We start from the raw sequence: 22248 nt of genomic DNA on the forward strand, positions 1-22248 counted from the left end.
TTATCCTGAAACTTAACTAAAGAATAAGAAACTCTGTACCTTCGACGTTCTGCTGCTTAGAAGACTGAAGAATCTCCCTTGTGGCCAAGGAGTGACCACCCTGTGAACACAGGCACCATCCAGCGATCAACGACTTGCTTTGCCACCACCTCCCGCCGGAGCACGAGCCCAGAGCCTGACAAGAATCAGACTCCCAGACATCCAACAACCCGAGCCACAGTCCCTGCAAACCAGAGACCAGTGGAGGCGACGAGAGACGTGGGACCGGACTGGCACGCAGCCCGGTGGCAGAGGGCTCGCGCGCATGTGCTGCTGTAGTCTTTTATAATTTTAACTTCACTTTAACTCCACTCGCCTCTGCTGACTACGAGCATCATTATTTTTTTTCACTATTCCCCTACCTGTCCTGCTGACTACAAGTAAGGACACTCTGACTTGTTGTTTAGTTTTTAAAATTGCACCCCTGTGGCTCGCTGATTACAAGCCTGCCACACTTACCTGCTGGTCCGCCTGAAGCCGGTCGTTTTCGACTGCGGGCGCCATCTTGGGTCGGGTTGTTGGTCGGCCTCTCCTTGGCCACACCCCCCTGGCCACACGGCTACTAAGGTCCCCCCCCCCTTGCCTTCAGTGATAGCACGCAGCCCGGTGGCAGAGGGCTCGCGCGCATGTGCTGCTGTAATCTTTTATAATTTTAACTTCACTTTAACTCCACTCGCCTCTGCTGACTATGAGCATCATTATTTTTTTTCACTATTCCCCTACCCGTCCTGCTGACTACAAGTAAGGACACTCTGACTTGTTGTTTAGTTTTTAAAATTGCACCCCTGTGGCTCGCTGATTACAAGCCTGCCACACTTACCTGCTGGTCCGCCTGAAGCCGGTCGTTTTTGACTGCGGGCGCCATCTTGGGTCGGGTTGTTGGTCGGCCTCTCCTTGGCCACACCCCCCTGGCCACACGGCTACTAAGGTCCTTCCCCCCCCCTGCCTTCAGTGATAGCACGCAGCCCAGTGGCAGAGGGCTCGCGCGCATGTGCTGCTGTAGTCTTTTATAATTTTAACTTCACTTTAACTCCACTCGCCTCTGCTGACTACGAGCATCATTATTTTTTTTCACTATTCCCCTACCCGTCCTGCTGACTACAAGTAAGGACACTCTGACTTGTTGTTTAGTTTTTAAAATTGCACCCCTGTGGCTCGCTGATTACAAGCCTGCCACACTTACCTGCTGGTCCGCCTGAAGCCGGTCGTTTTCGACTGCGGGCGCCATCTTGGGTCGAGTTGTTGGTCGGCCTCTCCTTGGCCACACCCCCCTGGCCACACGGCTACTAAAACGTCCACTATGTGTCAGCGCAGCGGACGAGCGCAGCGGGCGCGACGTAGGCGCGCCGGAGTCGCGCCAGAATCAAGCCCGTCTGCGCCCGTCTGCGGCCAGCCGGGGCTAGGGGCCGCTACCCCTGGTCCTCCTATCGATATTCTTCAGCGGACTTGACCCTACTACAAGGTCATTGGCCCCTCGACCCTTGCACTATTCAACGGACCATCACTATGGGCTGTTATTCTCCCTGTCATGCCTGCCCTCTAGGTTGTCCCCTTCCTATTGCTTCCCCGTCAGCTCCCCTTCCATCCACCATCTCTGACCTCCGCTCTCCCCCATGGTCAGCCATCAAACATCATCAGGAACTTTTCATTCTTTTAGACACGGACAAACCCGATCTCCTGCTGTTAACAGAGACATGGTTCTCTGAATCGTCTCTTCCGTCTCTACTGGCTGCCCTCCCCTCGACCTACTACGCTATCCGTGCCGACCGCCCTGGTGGGAAAATGGGTGGAGGCGTTGCCCTCATCGCCCGTTCTGACTTCCAGTTCCAGATTCTCCCCTCACCCCCCTTGGGAGGAATTGACTACTTGGTGGCTCGTTCCACCTCTCTCTCCCCCCACCTAGCCATCGTGCTCGTCTACCGCCCACCTCAACCAACCCCTTCTTTTCTTCCGGCCTTTCAAGATTTACTCGGCACTCTGGCCGTCAACTATGCCTCGGTTCTAGTCCTTGGGGACTTTAATTATTCGCCAACAGACCCTAAGGAATGCGCCTCATCGAAGGAATTTTCGGAAACCCTCCTCTCTCTCAATTTCTCCTCCCTTGTCCACACCCCCACTCACACCCATGGCCTCATCTTAGACCAAGTTTGGTCTCTCAATTGTCCCTTGTCTGCACTATCTGTTACCCCTTGCACTTGGTCCGATCACTTTTTAATTTCGTTTTCCCTTAGCCTCTGTCTGACCAAGACACTTATCCACACTAAAAACTCATGGGCTCGCAATTGGGGCAAGGTCAATTTGTCCGACCTTACGACTTCAATGCTGGCCTCCTCTCCCTCTTTATCGGGCCTGGACTCCGTAGCTCAAGCCAAAGCCCTCGATTTGTGGCTTACGAATGGTAGCGACTGCTTGGCTCCTCTTCGGCGCACCTTGATTAGGCGCCCTAAAGACGCCAATCGGTGGTTCAATAATGACCTGAAAGAACTGAAGCTTACGGTTCGACGGGCAGAACGCAGATGGAGATTGGACTATTCCCTCATCTCCAAATCCCGTTACGTCCTTCTCCTAGGGACTTACAAAAAAAACATCATTGAGGCCAAAAAAGCCTATTTCTCGGCCAAAATTTTGGCGGCCGAGAATCAACCGAAGGAGATCTTCGCTATCACTCACGACCTGGCTTTTTCTGACAGGATCTCACTCAAACCCCCTCCCTTCCAGAAACTCTGTGATTCGCTGAATTCCTACTTCATTGGAAAAATCGCGACAATTAAATCCAACATCCCCCCCCTCCCCTCTTTTTGTTGACCCCCTGCCACCCCCCGCCCCAGCCTTTTTTAATTCCTTTCCCCCTCTTTCTGAGGAACTTTTCCTGTCTCTCCTCCCTAAAATTAAATCCGGTTCCCCTTCAGACATCTGCCCGGCACACATCTTACGGCAGGTCTATTCCGTCTGTACTTTGCCTCCTCTTAGCTTCCTTAATGATTCACTGGCCCATGGGGTTGTCACTCCATCACTAAAATCCGCCTCCATCGTTCCCATTTAAAAAAAGCCAGGAGCCGACCCCTCCGTGATGGCCAACTATCGCCCCATCTCCCTCGTACCCTTTTTGGGGAAGGTGCTTGAGCGACATGTTACATCTGCGCTCAGCTCCTTTGTCGAGGAGAATGGGAGGTTGGCCCCGTGTCAGGCTGGGTTTCGACCCAAGCACTCGACAGAGTCAGTGGTGGTGTCAGTACTAGATACCCTCAGAGACGGTATGGACGTAGGCAAATCTCAGGCGCTGGTCCTCCTTGATTTGTCCGCCGCTTTTGACACGGTGGATCATTCCATCTTACTTTCCCGTGTCAGGGCGGCGGGCATAGGAGGCTCAGCCCTTATTTGGCTCTCGTCCTTTTTGAGAGACCGGACCCAGGCGGTTCATCTTGGGGAGTTTTCAGCTACCCCCTGCAAGGTCCAGTGCGGTGTCCCTCAGGGTTCTTCTCTGTCTCCTCTTCTGTTCAATCTTTACATCTCGCCTCTTATCTTTGCTCTACAGCAGCTGGAGGTCACGGTATATAACTATGCCGATGACCTCCAGCTCATCTTTGATCTGTCCTCTTCTTCAGACTCCATCTCTAATTTCCAATCTATCTTATCTTTCATCAGGGACTGGATGAACTTCAACCACCTGAAGCTCAATCCCGATAAGACGGAACTTGTGGTTACAGGTGGTTGTTCCAGTCCCAGGAATTCTCTATTTTGGCCCCCTTCCTTTGGTTCTCCTCCTATCCCAGTTCCCTCCGTTAAGACCCTTGGTATCAAGCTAAATGACAAACTCACTATGCACTCCCAGATAGGTTCGGTGGTTTCTTCCTGTTTTCTTACTCTCCGTACTATCCGCTCTATTTCTCGCTTTTTTTCCTTCTCTGCACTTAAACTAATTATGTCCGCACTGGTCCTGTCCCGCCTGGACTACGGGAACATCTTGTTTAATGGCATCCCCCAGTACAGCCTGCGCAAACTGCAGCCTTGCCTTCGGTCTTCCCAAATTCCATCACACCTCTCCCCTCCTGAAGACCCTCCACTGGCTTCCCGTTCGGGAACGCGCCTTGTTCAAATTAGGCTGCATGGCGTTTCAGGCCAGGACGGGCCTGGCCCCTCTTTTTATATCTTCAGCCATCAAAGCTTATGTTCCTGGCAGAGACCTCCGTTCCTCGGCACAACATCTTTTAGCAGTCCTTCGCTACCGGAAAAAAAAACAGGGTGGCTCGAAATTTTCCACCCTCGCCCCCATGTTCTGGAACTCTCTCCCCTTCCACCTTAGGTCTCTCACCCAGTATTCCATTTTCCGTAAAGCATTGAAAACATTCTTATTCACTCAGGCTTTTCTGTCTTAACCTTTGTTCCCCTTTTCAGTCTATGCCTTAGCGGCTGACTCTGCCTTGCAGGCTGTTTGCTATTTCAGCGCCAAGAAACCGCTCAGGTGTATGTTGCGCTTAATAAATATTTTAAACTTAAACTTAAACTTGAAAAGTCAATGACAAGCTGACCGCACAGCACCCGAGGCCTCCTCAATGCTGTGCTTTGGGGTTTGAGAAGCCCCTGCCCCGAGCAGCCATTGCACCAAAGACAAGCCCTGCATTCTCCACGAGTTCTGCGTGGGGCCCTTTTGCTTTTGCCTGCTTGACGCGTCATCCCTGTTAATGGCCCGTTGGCAGGTAGCCATTTTGGTGACTCAAGATTGAATTTCCACTGCTGGTCTGGTTGCTCCAGACTGGCCCTTGCTTCCTCCAAAAGAAGCATCCCCTCAGACCTTGGTGGACTGAGTAAGAAGCCGACATCATTTCCTGCTTGGTTTGCCATTGCCAAGGCTTGTTTGCTCCAATCCTGAAGCCGATGCCGCCGACAGCTAGAATCTTTGTGGGACAGCTCGTGCCTGGCTCCTGGTTGTCATCGACGTCCTCGTGTCCACGTGGCTGAAGAGACAAGCTTCCATCTTCCACTGTTTGCAACTCAACATCGCCTGGTTCCTTCCTGGTTCCACGCCAGTCACTGGCTAGTCACTTGAACACTGTCCCCTCCGCTTACAGGTCTTCAACATCTTCGATCCACCCTTGGATCCACCAGAACTCTTCTAGTCTGGTCGCCTGCAGCATCTTCATCTCCAGGCTCCACTGAACTGCTCCAAGAAACCCAACACACTTTGGCACTACTGCACCCGCTTCCTGTGGGTGAGGTAATGTGGCACTCCGGTGCTCCCGCGTAGGCTGACACTCCTAGTGTCCTAGTTTTAAGGGACTAAGTTCTACACCATCCAGAAGACTCCCAAATCTTAAACTTTATAACGTTTACGCACCCATTGCTTTCAATGAGTGCACGTGTGTTGCTTTAGACACTGCAACCAGATCCCGTGGGCCTCCTACCTCCTAACTATCGTTATCACAGCGTAGCCCCAGCGTTTCCCAAGGCCCTAAGCCTTACCACTGTTCGATTCGTGGTTCATATACCACTTGTTTAGTATATGCTTTTAGGGGCCACCAGGGCCTATCCATATTTTGTGCAACTTTTGTATATTCTATCAAGTAACTTGTTTAACGTGTTTTGCTCCTGTGCTCATAAAGAGTTCAGGGGACTATTATAGTAATAAATACATATATATTTTCTATATATATCCTGTGTGGTGTCCTTTGACTTGGTGTTCGAGGGGTTACATATGGTAATACAGCCGGCTTCACATGCTAAAAGAGTTTAGCCTAAGACTGCTTTGTCCACGTTACCATTAGGATAGCTGGTCTATAAGGTTGAGTTACAACCAATCACCATAAGGGTTGTTTGGACTGATACAAGGTGGTCACTAGAACTAGTGAACATCATATATCAGGCCAACTTCTCACAAGTGGGGATCCCAGTGCTTCGTCCAAGCTGCCCCTGTGTGCAGTGGGCCGCTCCAACGTAGAAATGGCGGCAGAGAGGGCCCCGTGGAGATTCCCCCAGGCACCAGAGTGGTGCCCTGTTTCAGAGCGCCCCCGGATAGCAGTGGGCCGCTCCCATGTGCCCCTATGTTCAAAAGTCCCCGTGAGGGACGTGGCGCCATTTTGTTCTCCTGAGCCCCGTGGCCTCAACCCCGTTTTGTCCTTCCGAGCCCCGTGGCTCCAACCCCATTTTGTCCTGCCGAGCCCCGTGGCTCCAATGAAGCCTCTCATTAGTTTCAGAGCCTAGATGGCTCCGGGGGACACATTACTTTTAAAGCCTAGAGGGCTCCACCGTAGGCGCAATATGTATTTATGGAGCCTAGAGGGCTCCAAGGTGCGCTGTTCTATTTCAGAGCCTAGATGGTTCTACCCGTTGGCGCAGTCCCTATTCCTAAGGGCCAGTAAGGGCCCCTGTCGCAGTTTTAAGTTCCCAGCTGCCCAGCAAGGAGTGGGCAGCTGCTACGTTTAGGTTTTGGCGCAGTGGCGCGACCTGGACCCTAATGTGATTTATGTGCCTGATGTGATCTATGTGCTAATGCTTTGGGGGTGTTAGGAAATGTACTGTGTGTCGTATGTTTTGCGCACCCTGTTCTGATACCTCTAGATACGGTTGATACATACGAGGATGGCTGATGAGGATTATAAATCCGAAACCGGTCCCAGGATGCTTGTTTCCGGTCCAAGGAAGACATGGCTTGGCAGTTCGGGCTGGACTGTTCCCATGAGGCACAGGGTCAGACTGATTTGCATATGGCCATGTCTGAACTGGGGTGGCTGAGTGAGCTAAAGAATGGTGATGGATTAAACCCAGATCAGTTGACTGGGGGTGAGTGTTTGATTTGCTCAAACGCTCCGTCCATCATCCCCTTTTGTATCGCTTTGTTCGCCCTAAGTTGGCAGGGTATGCTCAGACGTGAGTCCCTTGCTCACTTGGCCACTGGATTCAAGATATCCTGGCTAATGAGGATTATGAATCCGAAACCGGTCCCAGGATGCTTGTTTCCGGTCCATGGACGACATGGCTTGGCAGTTTGGGCTGGACTGTTCCCATGAGGCACAGGGTCAGACTGATTTGCATACGGCCATGTCTGAACTGGGGTGGAGGAGTGAGCTAAAGAATGGTGATGGATTTAACCCAGATCTGTTGACTGGGGGGTGAGTGTTTGATTTGCTCAAACGCTCCATCCATCATCCCCTTTGTTATCACTATTCTAGTGGGCACCTTGCACCAGTCCAAATAACACTTATTGATGGTAGGTTTAAGAAAACCTTTATAGAAAGCTATCCTAACGGTAGCTATGGAGAGCAGCCTTCAGGCTAAGTCTTGAAGGAATGTAAAGCAGCTTGTTTTACCAGTCTATAACAATGACGAAATGAAAGGAGAACCACACCAGGCATATACATAAAATGTATGTATTCATTCTAAACACACCCTTCAGTCTCTTTATGAGGCTAGAGGCAAAAGTACACAAGTTACACTTAAATAGCACATAGTAAATTAGCACAGTATAGGTTTTGCCCTCGGGCCTCACAAACCATATACTAAGACAGTGGTATAAGTACCGCTGTGAACATAGAGACAAGGCATAGGGCCCGTTGAACCACTGGGGCAACCAGGAACCACCCAAGGTAGGGACGCAGGAGACCCAGGGTGGACACGTACAGTGTCTAAACACAGCCGCGAATCACCTTTGACTTCTATGGAGAAAGTTAATGTTAGATTTTTAAAGAATAAGAACACTTAGGAGTGGACTGCGAACAAACCCCTTCAGTACTGGACATTTCGAGAGTCAAGACCCACGGGAGCACCGAAGTACTTGTGTTACCTCGCACAGGAAAGACGGGTGCTTAGGTGTCTTTTCGTTTCCTATGGAGAGCTGCAAAGATGTGCTCCAGGCGACCAGGTGAAAAGTGTCCGGATGGATCCAAGGGTGGATCGGAGATCTGAAGAACCTGAAAGCAGAGGGGACAGAGTCTGGGTCACTAGCCAGTGACCAGGAAGGCGACAAGAAGATGCCAGACGAAGTCAGGTGCTTTCAAGTCAAGTAGGTGAAGCTTGAATCTTCAGCCACGAGGACTATGAGGGGTCAACGACAACCAGGAGCTGGATTTGAGCTGTCCCAGGTCGGATGTTGAGTGCTGCGGTGTCGGTATCCGGATAGGACCAACAAGCCTTGGCAACAGCTACCCACACAGAATGCAAAGATTGGCTTCGGAGCACACCAGCAAGGTCTGAGGAACTCACCCTTTGAAGGAGAGTCAGGGCATTTCTGGAGCAACCAGGAAAGCCCAAGAAACAAAGGATTTACCTTCGTGGGGATCCACCAGTCAACGGACCAGGGATCGCGAAGGAGCCTAGAGCAGGAATGCCAAAAGTGGGCCCACGGAACAGTTGTGGAGTGTAGGCCCACAATCTTCAGTGCAAATGGTGCTCAGGGATTGGACTATAAGTAGCCCAATGCACAACTCTAGAACAAACATATGGTGGCACAGGTTGGAGCCATCTAGGCTCTAAAAACACATAGGGGGCCCTGGGACAAAGCGCGCCAACTGTTGGAGCCATCTAGGCTCTGAGAATTGGTGCTTAGAATACCCAGAAGTGCTGCTTCTGCAGCGGCTCTCCGGTCCTTGCACTGGCTCCCGGTCAGAAGCAGGGTAGAATTTAAAGCACTTTGCACGTGCCATCGGATCATTCATGGGAAATCCCCTCTTCCTCTACAAGGACTCTTGACACCTTATGAGCCTCCCCGTTCTCTAAGATCTTCTGGCTCTGGACTCCTGGCTGTCCCTAAGGTATCCAGAGCTCGGATGGGGGGTAGATATTTCAGATACCTTGCAGCCGCCAGATGGAACAAGCTGCCCATGGCGCTACGACTAGAGCCATCTGAGGCAATTTTTAGAGCTAAGCTCAAAACTGCTCTATTCGCCTAGTAGGTGTGCCGTTTTGCATGGTCCAGGAATAAAGTAGCTCCTCAGCGCGGGGACACGCCGTTGTTGCGTCACCATGCGCTTTACAAAACCCCCAAATAGAAATAGAAATAGAGAATCATCGGTGTTCATTGGATGGAGCCCTCTAGGCTCTAAGTCAAATAAGGGGCATTTTGGGGAGCCCTCTAGGCTCTGAAAACAGTGGGGCGGCCCACTGCCATCCGGGGCCACCCTAACCACAAATACGGGGAATGTTGGAGCCAACACAGGCTTTAAAAGGTGTACATGCCCCCACTGAGCCTTGGGGGCTATAAACAAATATTGCCAATCTGGGGGAGCAGCCCACTGTCAACCGGGGCCGCTCTCCCTCACCAAATACCCCCGCAATGAAGATAGCGCTACAGGGGGGGGCGGGCACTGGCAATGTGCCCCAACGTCCCCCTCTCCACCAAGGAATGCAATGGGCCCCACTCACCGGCTAGGTGGGACTACTCTGGTCCGAGGTGCGGGCGGGGCTCTCTGTCTCCGGGGCTCCCACCACCACATGGGAGCCCCGCAACACTGGGGCTAGGTTCTGCTGGCGGCCCCGGGGCTCTCTATAACTCACGGGAGCCCTGGGCCGCAGGACGCCAGGACTCGGCCAGCTTGGCTTCTCTTCTCGGCGGTTGGGACTTCTCTGCAGGGGCTCCCTCCAGGACACGGAAGCCCCGCAACACCTCGGATCCTCTCTGCTGGCGGCCCCGGGCTCTCTACACTTCACGGGAGCCCCGGGCCACGGGAGGACGACGTCCCTTCTTCTTCCTGGGGGCTCGAGGAGGCGGGGTGGGCTTCCAAACGCCTCTCTCTACTACAACTTCCGGTTTGCTGCGTCACTTCCATCCGGCGGCCCCGCCCACAGTTAGGCGGGCCGCGGCGGCATTTCTTCTCGGATAACGAAGGGTAGGCACCCTCGAGGTACCAGCTAAAAGTAGAAACGGGGTGGGCACCCGTTAAGGTGCTTATCACAAGTGGTGGCACCCTCAAGAATCGTCTACACGAAAACGAAGTAGCAGGGTTGGCACCTGCGCACTCGGGGGCATTAAGATAAGTGGGGTGGCACCCGCATTAGGCACACAAAGGGCAGGAGCACTTCCCTCCGAGGGAAAACGACAGCGCTCTGCCCAGAAATGAAAAATAAAGTGCTCACAAGGCGCCGGGGGCACAGACTGCACCAATGGCCCCAGAGATGACCCCTACATAAACCAGGGTCCCAGAAACAAGGTCCTCCAAGGTGCAGAGGGCAGGAGGATCCCAAAAGAAGTCCTCCAGCACCCAGGCAAGGCAGAGGGGTCCCAGCACAAAGTCCATCAGCAATCCAGGGGCTGGGCAGGGCATCCAGGGTATGGGCAGGGCCCAGGGAGGCAAGGGAGGCAAGCCTTCCCCTGGGCCCCAGCAGCAGCACGCCCCTGGTAGGTTCAAGTCAGGAAACCAGAACATTGAATATGAGGTCACAGCCTCTTTTTATACACAAAATACCTTTGTCTCTAGGGTGCAGGTTGGGGGAAAAACCAGATGCATCTGGTTTTGGAGCACTCTGGTGTGTTCAGCCCCTCTTCCCATTCACTGGCCAGGCTTGGGTCATCAGTCTTACCACAGGGGGCGGAGCCAGCATTGTGTGGGGAAAGCCGAGCCCTATTCAGGTCCCTCACATCAATAATGCAGATCTCTCCACTCACCACCGGGGCAGACCCATCCTGACTCCTGGAGCCAGGCTCACCAGCCAGCTCCAGCCAATCACAAGCCAGACACAAGCCAATTCACATAAATTACACAGACATGCCAACTTCTAGAAGTGACACGTCACGCAGCATTCAATCACACGAGTCCGCACATACCAAACTCGTACCTGCACTCCACACGCATCAGGAACTACCAGGGACACATACATTCCCCATGCATTCTTATGGGAGGGTAGGCCAACCTCACCACACGCACGCACTTTACCCTGGGACTCAGTGGTAAAGTGTGCAGAAGCCACAAATCACTAACACCAAGTCACAATTAAAAGCAAAATGTTTAGGGGTGAACCTGCCAGAAGGGCCAAATCCAACATATACCATTCTCTGTGCCGCTCCCCTTGAATAAGGGGAGCGGCACTCAGCTCCCCTCCCTGAGCAATATTTGGCCTTTGGGACCTGATCTCCCAAGGCCCAATATGTTTATTAAGGAGGGGGAGCTTGCAACCCCATCTACTAGCCTTTAAAATGGCCAGGGGAACCCATCCCTAGGGCTGTCACTAAAAGCTAAAGGGAGGGGGGCCTCACACCTGCTCCTTGAGCCTTTAATGGGACTGGAAACCCTGTCCTGGGGAGCCCACCCTAGGGACACAGTAGTTTACCTGCACACACTACAGCAGCAGGGAAACATGTCTTTGCTCCTGTCTGGCGGGACCATTTTCAACTCTCCTGACGAACGGGAGTGTTAGACATTGGTTTTATGGTTGGCAGAGGCATGCACTCTGTCCAAGCAGGAACCACAATCCCAGACAGGGTAAGTCCAAAAGTGGGATTTCTAAAATAGTACTGTTAAATCCATCTTTACCAGTAAATAGGATTTATCATTACCATTCCAAAGATATGAAACATGACAAAGCTTTTCTTTACTAATCCGGCATTGCAGCTTAAAGTGTATTAAGGAATTCCCAATGTTAAACATACAAGTACTTGTCCTACCTTTTACTTATAGCACACATAAGGGTACGCCAGGTCATTAAGAGCATGCTCTTATATGTGAAGAAAATGCTATTTTTAAAGGACGAGAACCCTCCTCCCCCAGAGGGTGGCTTCATCATTGGGTTCCCTCCTCCCCCAGAGGGAGGCTTCATCATTGGGATCCCTCCTCTCCCAGAGGGAGGCTTCATCATTGGGTTCCCTCCTCCCCCAGAGGGTGGCTTCATCATTGGGTTCCCTCCTCCCCAGAGGGAGGCTTCATCATTGGGCTCCCTCTTCCCCCAGAGGGAGGCTTCATCATTGGGTTCCCTCCTCCCCCTGAGGGTGGCTTCATCATTGGGTTCCCTCCTCATCCAGAGGAAGGCTTCATTATTGGGTTCCCTCCTCCACCAGAGGGAGGCTTCATCATTGGGTTCCCTCCTCCTCCCCAGAGGGTGGCTTCATCATTGGTTTCCCCCCCCCCCCCAGAGGAAGGCTTCATCATTGGGTTCCCTCCTCTTCCCCAGAGGGTGGCTTCATCATTGGGTTCCCTCTTTCCCCGAGGGTGGCTTCATCATTGGGTTCCTTCCACCCCCAGAGGGAGGCTTCATCATTGGGTTCCCTCCTCACACCAGAGGGAGGCTTCATCATTGGGTTCCCTCCTCACACCAGAGGGTGGCTTCATCATTGGGTTCCCTCCTCCCCAGAGGGAGGCTTCATCATTGGGTTCCCTCCACCCCCCCCAGAGGGTGGCTTCATAATTGGGTTCCCTCTTTCCCAGAGGGTGGCTTCATCATTGGGTTCCCTCCTCCCCCAGAGGAAGGCTTCATCATTGGGTTCCCTCCTCCCCCCGAGGGTGGCTTCATCATTGGGTTCCCTCTTTCCCCGAGGGTGGCTTCATCATTTGGTTCCCTCCTCCTACCCAGAGGGTGGCTTCATCATTGGGTTCCCTCCTCCCTCAGAGGGTGGCTTCATCATTGGGTTCCCCTCTCCTCTCCAGAGGGTGGCTTCATCATTGGGTTCCCTCTTTCCCCGAGGGTGGCTTCATCATTGGGTTCCCTCCTCCCCGAGATGGTGGCTTCATCATTGGGTTCCCTTCTCCCCCAGAGGGTGGCTTCATCATTGGATTCCCTCCTCCCCCCAGAGGGTGGCTTCATCAGTGGGCTCCCTCCTCCCCCAGAGGGAGGCTTCATCATTGGGTTCCTTCCTTCCCCAGAGGGAGGCTTCATCATTGGGTTCCCTCCTCCCCCAGAGGTAGGCTTCATCATTGGGTTCCCTCTTTCCCCGAGGGTGGCTTCATCATTGCGTTCCCTCTTTCCCCGAGTGTGGCTTCATCATTGGGTTCCCTCTTTCCCCGAGGGTGGCTTCATCATTGGATTCCCTCCTCCCCCCAGAGGGTGGCTTCATCAGTGGGTTCCCTCCTCCCCCAGAGGGAGGCTTCATCATTGGGTTCCTTCCTCCCCCAGAGGGTGGCTTCATCATTGGGTTCCCTCCTCCCCCAGAGGGAGGCTTCATCATTGGGTTCCCTCCTCCCCCAGAGGGTGGCTTCATCATTGGGTTCCCTCCTCCCCCAGAGGGAGGCTTCATCAGTGGGTTCCCTCCTCCCCCAGAGGGAGGCTTCTTAATTGGGTTCCCTCCTCCCCCAGAGGGTATCTTCATCATTGGGTTCCCTCCTCCCCTAGAGGGTGGCTTCATCATTGGGTTCACGCCTCCCTGCTCTCCCAGAGGGTGGCTTCATCAGTGGGTTCCCTCCTCCCCCAGAGGGTGGCTTCATCAGTGGGTTCCCTCCTCCCCCAGAGGGAGGCTTCTTAATTGGGTTCCCTCCTCCCCCAGAGGGTGGCTTCATCAGTGGGTTCCCTCCTCCCCCAGAGGGAGGCTTCATCATTGGGTTCCCTCCTCCCCCAGAGGGTGGCTTCATCATTGGGTTCCCTCCTCCTCCCGAGGGTGGCTTCATCATTGGGTTCCCTCCTCCCCCAGAAAGTGGCTTCATCATTTTGTTCCCTCCTCCCCCAGAGGGTGGCTTCATCATTGGGTTCCCTCCTCCCCCAGAGGGAGGCTTCATAATTGGGTTTCCTCCTCCCCCAGAGGGTGGCTTCATCAGTGGGTACCCTCCTCCCCCAGAGGGTGGCTTCATCATTGGGTTCCCTCCTCCCCCAGAGGGTGGCTTCATCATTGGGTTCCCTCCTCCCCCAGAGGGAGGCTTCATCATTTGGTTCCCTCCTCACACCAGAGGGAGGCTTCATCATTTGGTTCCCTCCTCACACCAGAGGGTGGCTTCATCATTGGGCTCCCTCTTCCCCCAGAGGGAGGCTTCATCATTGGATTCCCTCCTCCCCCTGAGGGTGGCTTCATCATTGGGTTCCCTCCTCCTCCCCAGAGGGTGGCTTCATCATTGGTTTCCCTCCTCCCCCAGAGGAAGGCTTCATCATTGGGTTCCCTCCTCTTCCCCAGAGGGTGGCTTCATCATTGGGTTCCCTCTTTCCCCGAGGGTGGCTTCATCATTGGGTTCCTTCCTCCCCCAGAGGGAGGCTTCATCATTGGGTTCCCTCCTCACACCAGAGGGAGGCTTCATCATTGGGTTCCCTCCTCACACCAGAGGGTGGCTTCATCATTGGGTTCCCTCCTCCCCAGAGGGAGGCTTCATCATTGGGTTCCCTCCACCCCCCCCCCCCCCAGAGGGTGGCTTCATAATTGGGTTCCCTCTTTCCCAGAGGGTGGCTTCATCATTGGGTTCCCTCCTCCCCCAGAGGAAGGCTTCATCATTGGTTTCCCTCCTCCCCCCGAGGGTGGCTTCATCATTGGGTTCCCTCTTTCCCCGAGGGTGGCTTCATCATTTGGTTCCCTCCTCCCCCCCAGAGGGTGGCTTCATCATTGGGTTCCCTCCTCCCTCAGAGGGTGGCTTCATCATTGGGTTCCCCCCTCCTCTCCAGAGGGTGGCTTCATCATTGGGTTCCCTCTTTCCCCGAGGGTGGCTTCATCATTGGGTTCCCTCCTCCCCAAGATGGTGGCTTCATCATTGGGTTCCCTTCTCCCCCAGAGGGTGGCTTCATCATTGGATTCCCTCCTCCCCCCAGAGGGTGGCTTCATCAGTGGGCTCCCTCCTCCCCCAGAGGGAGGCTTCATCATTGGGTTCCTTCCTTCCCCAGAGGGAAGCTTCATCATTGGGTTCCCTCCTCCCCCAGAGGTAGGCTTCATCATTGGGTTCCCTCTTTCCCCTAGGGTGGCTTCATCATTGCGTTCCCTCTTTCCCCGAGTGTGGCTTCATCATTGGGTTCCCTCTTTCCCCGAGGGTGGCTTCATCATTGGATTCCCTCCTCCCCCCAGAGGGTGGCTTCATCAGTGGGTTCCCTCCTCCCCCAGAGGGAGGCTTCATCATTGGGTTCCTTCCTCCCCCAGAGGGTGGCTTCATCATTGGGTTCCCTCCTCCCCCAGAGGGAGGCTTCATCATTGGGTTCCCTCCTCCCCCAGAGGGTGGCTTCATCATTGGGTTCCCTCCTCCCCCAGAGGGAGGCTTCATCAGTGGGTTCCCTCCTCCCCCAGAGGGAGGCTTCTTAATTGGGTTCCCTCCTCCCCCAGAGGGTATCTTCATCATTGGGTTCCCTCCTCCCCTAGAGGGTGGCTTCATCATTGGGTTCACGCCTCCCTGCTCTCCCAGAGGGTGGCTTCATCAGTGGGTTCCCTCCTCCCCCAGAGGGTGGCTTCATCAGTGGGTTCCCTCCTCCCCCAGAGGGAGGCTTCTTAATTGGGTTCCCTCCTCCCCCAGAGGGTGGCTTCATCAGTGGGTTCCCTCCTCCCCCAGAGGGAGGCTTCATCATTGGGTTCCCTCCTCCCCCAGAGGGTGGCTTCATCATTGGGTTCCCTCCTCCTCCAGAGGGTGGCTTCATCATTGGGTTCCCTCCTCCCCCAGAAAGTGGCTTCATCATTTTGTTCCCTCCTCCCCCAGAGGGTGGCTTCATCATTGGGTTCCCTCCTCCCCCAGAGGGAGGCTTCATCATTGGGTTTCCTCCTCCCCCAGAGGGTGGCTTCCTCAGTGGGTTCCCTCCTCCCCCAGAGGGTGGCTTCATCATTGGGTTCCCTCCTCCCCCAGAGGGTGGCTTCATCATTGGGTTCCCTCCTCCCCCAGAGGGAGGCTTCATCATTTGGTTCCCTCCTCACACCAGAGGGTGGCTTCATCATTGGGTTCCCTCCTCCCCCAGAGGGTGGCTTCATCATTGGGTTCCCTCCTCACACCAGTACCACAAGGTACCTGGTGGGGGCTACAACTCTCCACCGGAGAGCAGCTAAGATACTTTTTAGGTAATAAAGAAGAGCTTTAGGTGTGGGTGAGAGGCAGAGTGCTAAGTATTTGAAGTGCAGTGGGTCTAAAACTATCTCCTGGTAGGCTAAAAACAAATTTTAATCAAGTGCTTCCAGTGGATAGGATTAAAGGAAAACGTAAAAGAAGGTTTGGAAAACATATTCCCCTAAGATGGTCAACCTGTTTCTTCGTTTTCCATGACCCAGCTCTTGGTTCTTAGGTGCTCGTCAGGACAATTCTAACAGTTTCTCTGTGACAATAACAAAAAACTTAAACCCTGTTGCTGGCCTTTTAAATGTAGACCAAGAGACACCGTCCCACAATCATATTCTCGGCGAGGTGCACAGGCGTACTATAGTATAAGGAAACCACAAATTCCATATCCACACAAAACATAGGAGGAACATCTAGGGGCCCATTAGGATGTCGGGCGGATCGCCACCGCCATGCGGGCAGTGGCGATCCGCCCGACATCCTTGACTGCCCGCCACATTGCACCTTGCGACCAGGGCAGAAAAGGATTAATATGGTGGCGGTATCCACATTAGGATGCAGGCGGGAGGGGGCCTTTACGTGACAGCATTGCCGTAACGGAAATGCATGCGGTCATTCTGTTTGGGGGGCTGTTGCGGGCCCCCAGGATGATGGGGGGTGGGGAGTCACATGAGGGGTACCTATGGTACCCCCCTACCTGTGCATGCACAACATGGTGGCACCGCACGGTGTCTGCCACGTTGTGCATGCACATGCACGGCATGCATTTTTAGGATTGTGGTGGGCAGTGCTGAGAGCACTGCCCGCCACAATGTTAAAAATGCAGGATGCGCCTGCCACTGTGGCGGGCGCATCCTAATTCCCCCCGCGGGACCCCTGCCCTTATGGCGGGCGGTCCTGTTATCCAATAGGATGGCGGGCAGACAAAGTCCGCCCGTCATCTTAATGGCCCCCCTAGTGTCTTGTTTAAGTGGAAATATCTGAGTGTCAGTGCCCTCCACCAATGGACAATCAATCAATCAATCAATCAATCAATCAGAGTACTTGTAAAGCGCTCGACTTACCCGTGATAGTCCCCAAGCGCTATGGGGCGGGGGGGGTGCTGCTACTGCTCGAAGAGCCAGGTCTTTAGGAGTCTTGTGTAGGTGAGTAGGTCTTGTGTCTGCCGTATGTGGGTAGGGAGGGTGTTCCAGGTCTTTGCGGTGAGGTAGGAGAAGGATCTGCCACCGGAGGTCGTTCGTTGGATGGCTGCATCTGCTTTGTTGAATACGTGGTGTGGGCACGGGTCAGACGGAGATCCTGAGTGGATGGAGTTCATGACCTTGCATGTCTCGTTGTCATTGACGTTGGACCAGGAGGTCAGGCGGGTGGCGCTGGGGGTGTTCACAGGGGAGGTGGTGTCTGGCGTAGTCGGGGCGTTCGTGGTGTGGAAGCTGTCGTGGATGTCAGCGATCTTGCGGTGGAAGAAGATGGCTAGTGAGTAGCACAGTTCTTGTGAGGGCCTGATGTCGTTGGCGTTGGGGCTGGGGTTGGAGAGTTCCTTTACGATGCTGAAGAGATCTTTGCTGTCATGTGCGTTGTTATCCAAGCGGTCTTTGAAGGAGGATCTTTTGGCTAATCTAATGAGGTGGTGATGTCTGCGGGTGGCGTCCTTGTGGGCTGCGTGGTTGTCCGGTGTGCGTTCGTGGATCCATGTCTTCTCCAGTTTCCGACATGCGCGTTTAGCGGTCTGGAGCTCGTCGGTAAACCAGGTGGCTCTCTTGTTGGCATGGCTGTTGGGGGGTTTCTTGAGCGGGGCTAGGGTGTTGGCGCATTCGTCGATCCACTGTCTGAGGTTTCGGGCTGCGGCGTCTGGGTTGGCGGGGTCAGTGGGCGGGTTCTTGGCGAGGGAGGTGATCAGCTGGTCTTCGGTGACTTTGCTCCAGCAGCGGCGAGGCAGCTGTTGGGTGAGGTGGTGCGTGGTTGGTTTCTTGAAGGTGAAATGGATGCAGCGGTGGTCGGTCCAGTGGAGTTTGGTGGTGTGGTTGAAGGCGATGTGGGAGCCTGTTGAGAAGACGGGATCCAGCGAGTGGCCGGCGGTGTGGGTGGGTAGGGTGATGAGTTGTCTGAGGCTGAGGTTGGCAAGGTTAGCGATTAGGGTGACTGAGTTGGCGTTGTTCTTCTCGAAGTGGAAGTTCAGGTCCCCGAGGAGCATGTAGTCCGTGGAGGGGAGTGCGTGGGTCCTGGCGAGGTTGGCGATGGAGTCGCTGAACTGAGCCCAGGGTCCGGGAGTCTGTAGATGAGTGTTCCTCTGAGGGTGGTGTTGGGGTCGGTGTGGATCTGGAAGTGCAGGAGTTTGGCGGTGTTGAGGGTGTCGTCTGCGTAGGTGGCGACCTTGAGGGTGAACTTGTGGACGATGGCTATTCCTCCTCCGATCCCGTTGGCGCGGTCCCTGTGGGTGATCTGATAGCGAAGTCGGGCACCGAGGAGTTTTTCCACCCGGTCTCGGTCAGGAAGGCCACGTGTGGGGCGGTGTCAAGCAGATTTCAGAGCTCGACGGCGTGTTTGCGTGTGGAGCGGGTGTTGAGGAGTATGAAGCGGATGTTGTTGGGTCCAGTCCTTGGAGGTTTGGTGGTTTTGTCACAGGTGAAGCTGCAGGTGTGGCAGGAGAAGGGTCAGTCAGTCCGTTTCGGGGTGGCCTGGAAGTAAGTATGAGCGCAAAATCAGTTCCGCTCGCGGATTTTGCGAATTTCCGGTAAATTCGCGATCCGGGAACTCCCGTGAATTTACCGAGAATTCGCAAATCCGCGAGCGGCGGATCTGGGCAAAAGTTGAAGCCTTGTCTGTTGTAAATATTTTACGATGGCGCCGGCAGGCTGCCAGCGCCATCCTAAAATAGTTACTAAGTTAGCTTCAACAGGAAGCTCTAATAGATAAAATAAAGCAGGTGCTCGAGCACCTGCTTTATTTTATCTATTAAAGCTTCCTGTTGAAGCTAATTTAGTAACTATTTTAGGATGGCACTGGCAGCTTGCCGGCGCCATCGTAAAATAGTTACACCATGCCCTTCCTGTGACCAGGAGCTTCTGTCTCTTCATCTACTGCTCTGATCGGTCTCAGACCTTTTATACACACAAGAAGCATGTGCACTGATGCACTCGCAAGGAAGCCCCGCCCACACACTCGCGGTGTGCACCGTCTTCCCGCCATTGACCCACTATGATGGACAGCTCACCCAAGGGACCTCTGCGCCTTTCTGGGCGATTGCATAGTAACACACACATGGTCACTGGAACTAGTTGAAGCTCAAAATCAGTGACTCATTCATCAGGGCAAATCTGCAGATCCGCAAATCCGCCGATTTTGCAGATCCACGATCCGCAAATCCGCAAAATCCGCGGATCGTGGATCCGCAAAATCCGCCCATGCTTACCTGGAAGCATGTGTGGTTTTGGCCGGCGTTGAGTGCGTGGAGGGTGCTGGCATCGTAGTGGATTCTGGTGTTGTGGGGTTCGTGGGGTCCAGGGGTTCTGGCGCTGGGCGCGGTCCAGGCGTGGACGGGCGCAGACAGGCATGCCCTTGGGCATGCACTTGTGCAGTGGAATAAGATACCCTTCAGCCTAATTAGGCTTCCTCGATCCCGAAGCTATGTTAATACGGTTCCAATTGAGATCGCAGGTCAATCAGCCAACGTCTTCTTGTTGTCCAGAGTTGAGAGAGCTGAAGGCAGAGGTCCTTCGCCTATTTCACTCTGAAACTCTGGAACTCATTACCCACCAGCCTGAGACAAGATGACAACTTAATGAGCTTCGGAAAACAATTGAAAGCTTATCGTTATGCCTAAACAGCTATCACTCCAGCGAAGACAGATAGCACTGGGAAGCCTGTGTTGGGTCGCCATGCGCTTTACAAGACGTGAATTGAATTGAACTCCTTTAGGTGTGGCAAGCTTGTGTTATATGTAATATTGACCCTACAACACACACTTCAAGGGCACCCTACTTTACATTAATAATCAACCACATACATATGGGAAATCCTCATGGCACACGCTGTTCAATATGTATACTACTGTTCGGAGAAAGCCAAGTTCTTCAAGATAGTCTGTTCCAAAATTAATGTCCTTCTACCGACAGCTTTTATCTGCATCGAACCCTGCACCATCATCATTTTATATTAAGAAATGAAGTTGATATGAGTAGAAGAGTGCGAAGTAACTGGTGAATTTCTGTGTTTTTTTAGTTCAAAACATTATGTTGTCACTGACATTTTCACCTAACATCACTTTAACCTTTGTTTTTTCTGTGAATTTCTATGTTTACTTTATTGTTAAAAAAACCCTTTTTACCATATCTAACTACTACTTAATTTTGGGTTTTTCAAGTGAATTTCTAGGTTTAAAAAAAAGTGAAATAACATCTTTTTTACGTAACATATTACAGTCAAGGAACCAAGAATAGTTAGAGCTCAGGTAAACAAAATGGAACAGGGTAAAAGGAATGCCGGCTGCTACATGTCCCGTCCACTTAAAATTCATCAGCTTTGCACCGTTACGCTCTCTCTTAAAACAGATATATGGATGTTTTCTTAACTTTGAGCTCTAGGTCTGCAAGAAGTCTGCAGGAGGCCTCCAGAGCGAGTAGAACAACCCCACGCGTGCACCCTGAGGGGGTGAAACCTCCGGTTCATGCGCTCGCAAACTCTCCACAGGGGTCTGTGTAGAAGGCTTCAGAGAAACACGAGGCCTTGAGTTATCGCATCTTAACAGGGGGCGGATGATGTATGGGGGAGTTTGATGAAATACTGAATTCTATTCTTACAACTCTATACAGGGCGAACGCTTGTTTTTTATGGCAACATGGCCTCTCTGCTGAGACCTCTCTACGGGGTGAAAGGCTTTAGTAACTAACTCACCCCTCTGCAAAGACCTTTTCTCTGAGGGGGGAGGAATAGGAAAACTGAGAGATTGAGAGAAAGGCAGTAATCACTTGCACTTATATGGTATGCTTCAAGTACAATAAAACAAGCACTGACAAAGCCAACGGGTCTGGCCTTGTCAGATTGTGCGGATGTTAATTAGCTTTTTATGGCAGGCATAAGTCATTGCAAATTAAAACATTTAAATCATAACTGATGTGGTATTTTACCAATGATGGTTTTAAAAAACAAGCCTTTCATTTATGCTCTGGATTTTATTATTATTGTTATTGATGAAGGAGATGAGAATACACGTTTATCTTACAGACATTACAAGCAGTGTATTAATAGGCAGGTCGCCGCAACGACTGCCAAAGTTGTGAGTTCACTATTCACACCGCAGCAGAGTGTCTCCACCATAAAACATATATTAATATATTTATGTACATTAAGCTCCGCCTCTGCTAGTCTGAGAACTCCCCCACGAGATTCCTATATAAACAGGGTTTGGTAGGATGTGTAAGGTGGGGTTGTGTCACTAGAGGGGAGTAAGTCAAGACGGGAAGGAAATGACGATAAAACTGAAGTTGTGACGCCCCAGTCTGTGCTCTGCTTTACTCCTCTCCATGTCTCTTCTGTCCTGCAGGTTGGGTGAATGCTCCCTCACCGGTTCATGCTGCAAAGACCTCGCCTCTGTCCTGGAAACAAACACATTTCTCACAGAGCTCGACCTAAAACACAATGAGCTGAGAGACGCTGGAGTGAAGAAGTTGTGTGAAGACCTAAAACATCCAAACTGCAAACTACAGACACTCAGGTACAGAGCTGAGCAGTTCTTATCACGTCATTGATTTCTAAAATATACATCGTAGGTGGGACTCATACACATATTTTATAAATGCATTTAAATGTTTACATGATTGCCTCTTTTCTGTTAATGTCGTGATGAAGGCACCCCTTAATAACATTTGTGAATTAAGTCAGGTTTGTGAAGTGGGGGTACCCACGCCCCAATCCATGATCATGACAGAAGCCCCTGTCATGGTGCCGAGGGGCAGTTTTTAAAGCCGGTTTCTCTGGTATTTGGGATAAAATGGAATAGGCCTTAACCAGAGGACAGCTCTGTTCCTTCCAGTGAGGGCGCCGACCCCACCAGTCTCCCTGCTGTTACCAGACCGGCCGCTGCATAAGAGGCCGAGGAATGTCAGTGAGACATAGGGGCCTCCGTGGCCCTCTTCATTCTCTGCGAAGGGCTCCGAGGCCCTCTTCATTCACTGCGGGGGGCTCTGAGGCCCTCTTCATTCTCTGGGGGGCTCTGAGGCCCTCTTCATTCTCTGTGGAGAGTCTCTGAGGCCCTCTTCATTCTCTGCGGGGGGCTCTAAGGCGCTCTTAATTTTCTGCGGGGTCCTCCATGGCCCTCTTCATTCTCTGCGGGGGGGCTCTGAGGTGCTCTTCA

At 52.8% G+C, this 22248-nt stretch overlaps 1 long non-coding RNA gene across 1 annotated transcript in view; it reads left to right on the forward strand.

The window, feature by feature from the left end:
• Nucleotides 1–21605, forward strand: part of LOC147661195 (uncharacterized) — a 233356-nt gene extending 211751 nt beyond the window's left edge. The window contains exon 3 of the long non-coding RNA XR_015306009.1: nt 21439–21605. This is a non-coding gene — a long non-coding RNA (uncharacterized LOC147661195). The remainder of the gene's footprint in view (nt 1–21438) is intronic.
• Nucleotides 21606–22248: the final 643 nt, after the last annotated feature.

This window comes from Lissotriton vulgaris, unplaced genomic scaffold (assembly GCF_964263255.1).
Source record: "Lissotriton vulgaris unplaced genomic scaffold, aLisVul1.2 SCAFFOLD_2436, whole genome shotgun sequence".
NCBI classification, from domain to species: Eukaryota; Metazoa; Chordata; class Amphibia; order Caudata; family Salamandridae; genus Lissotriton; species Lissotriton vulgaris.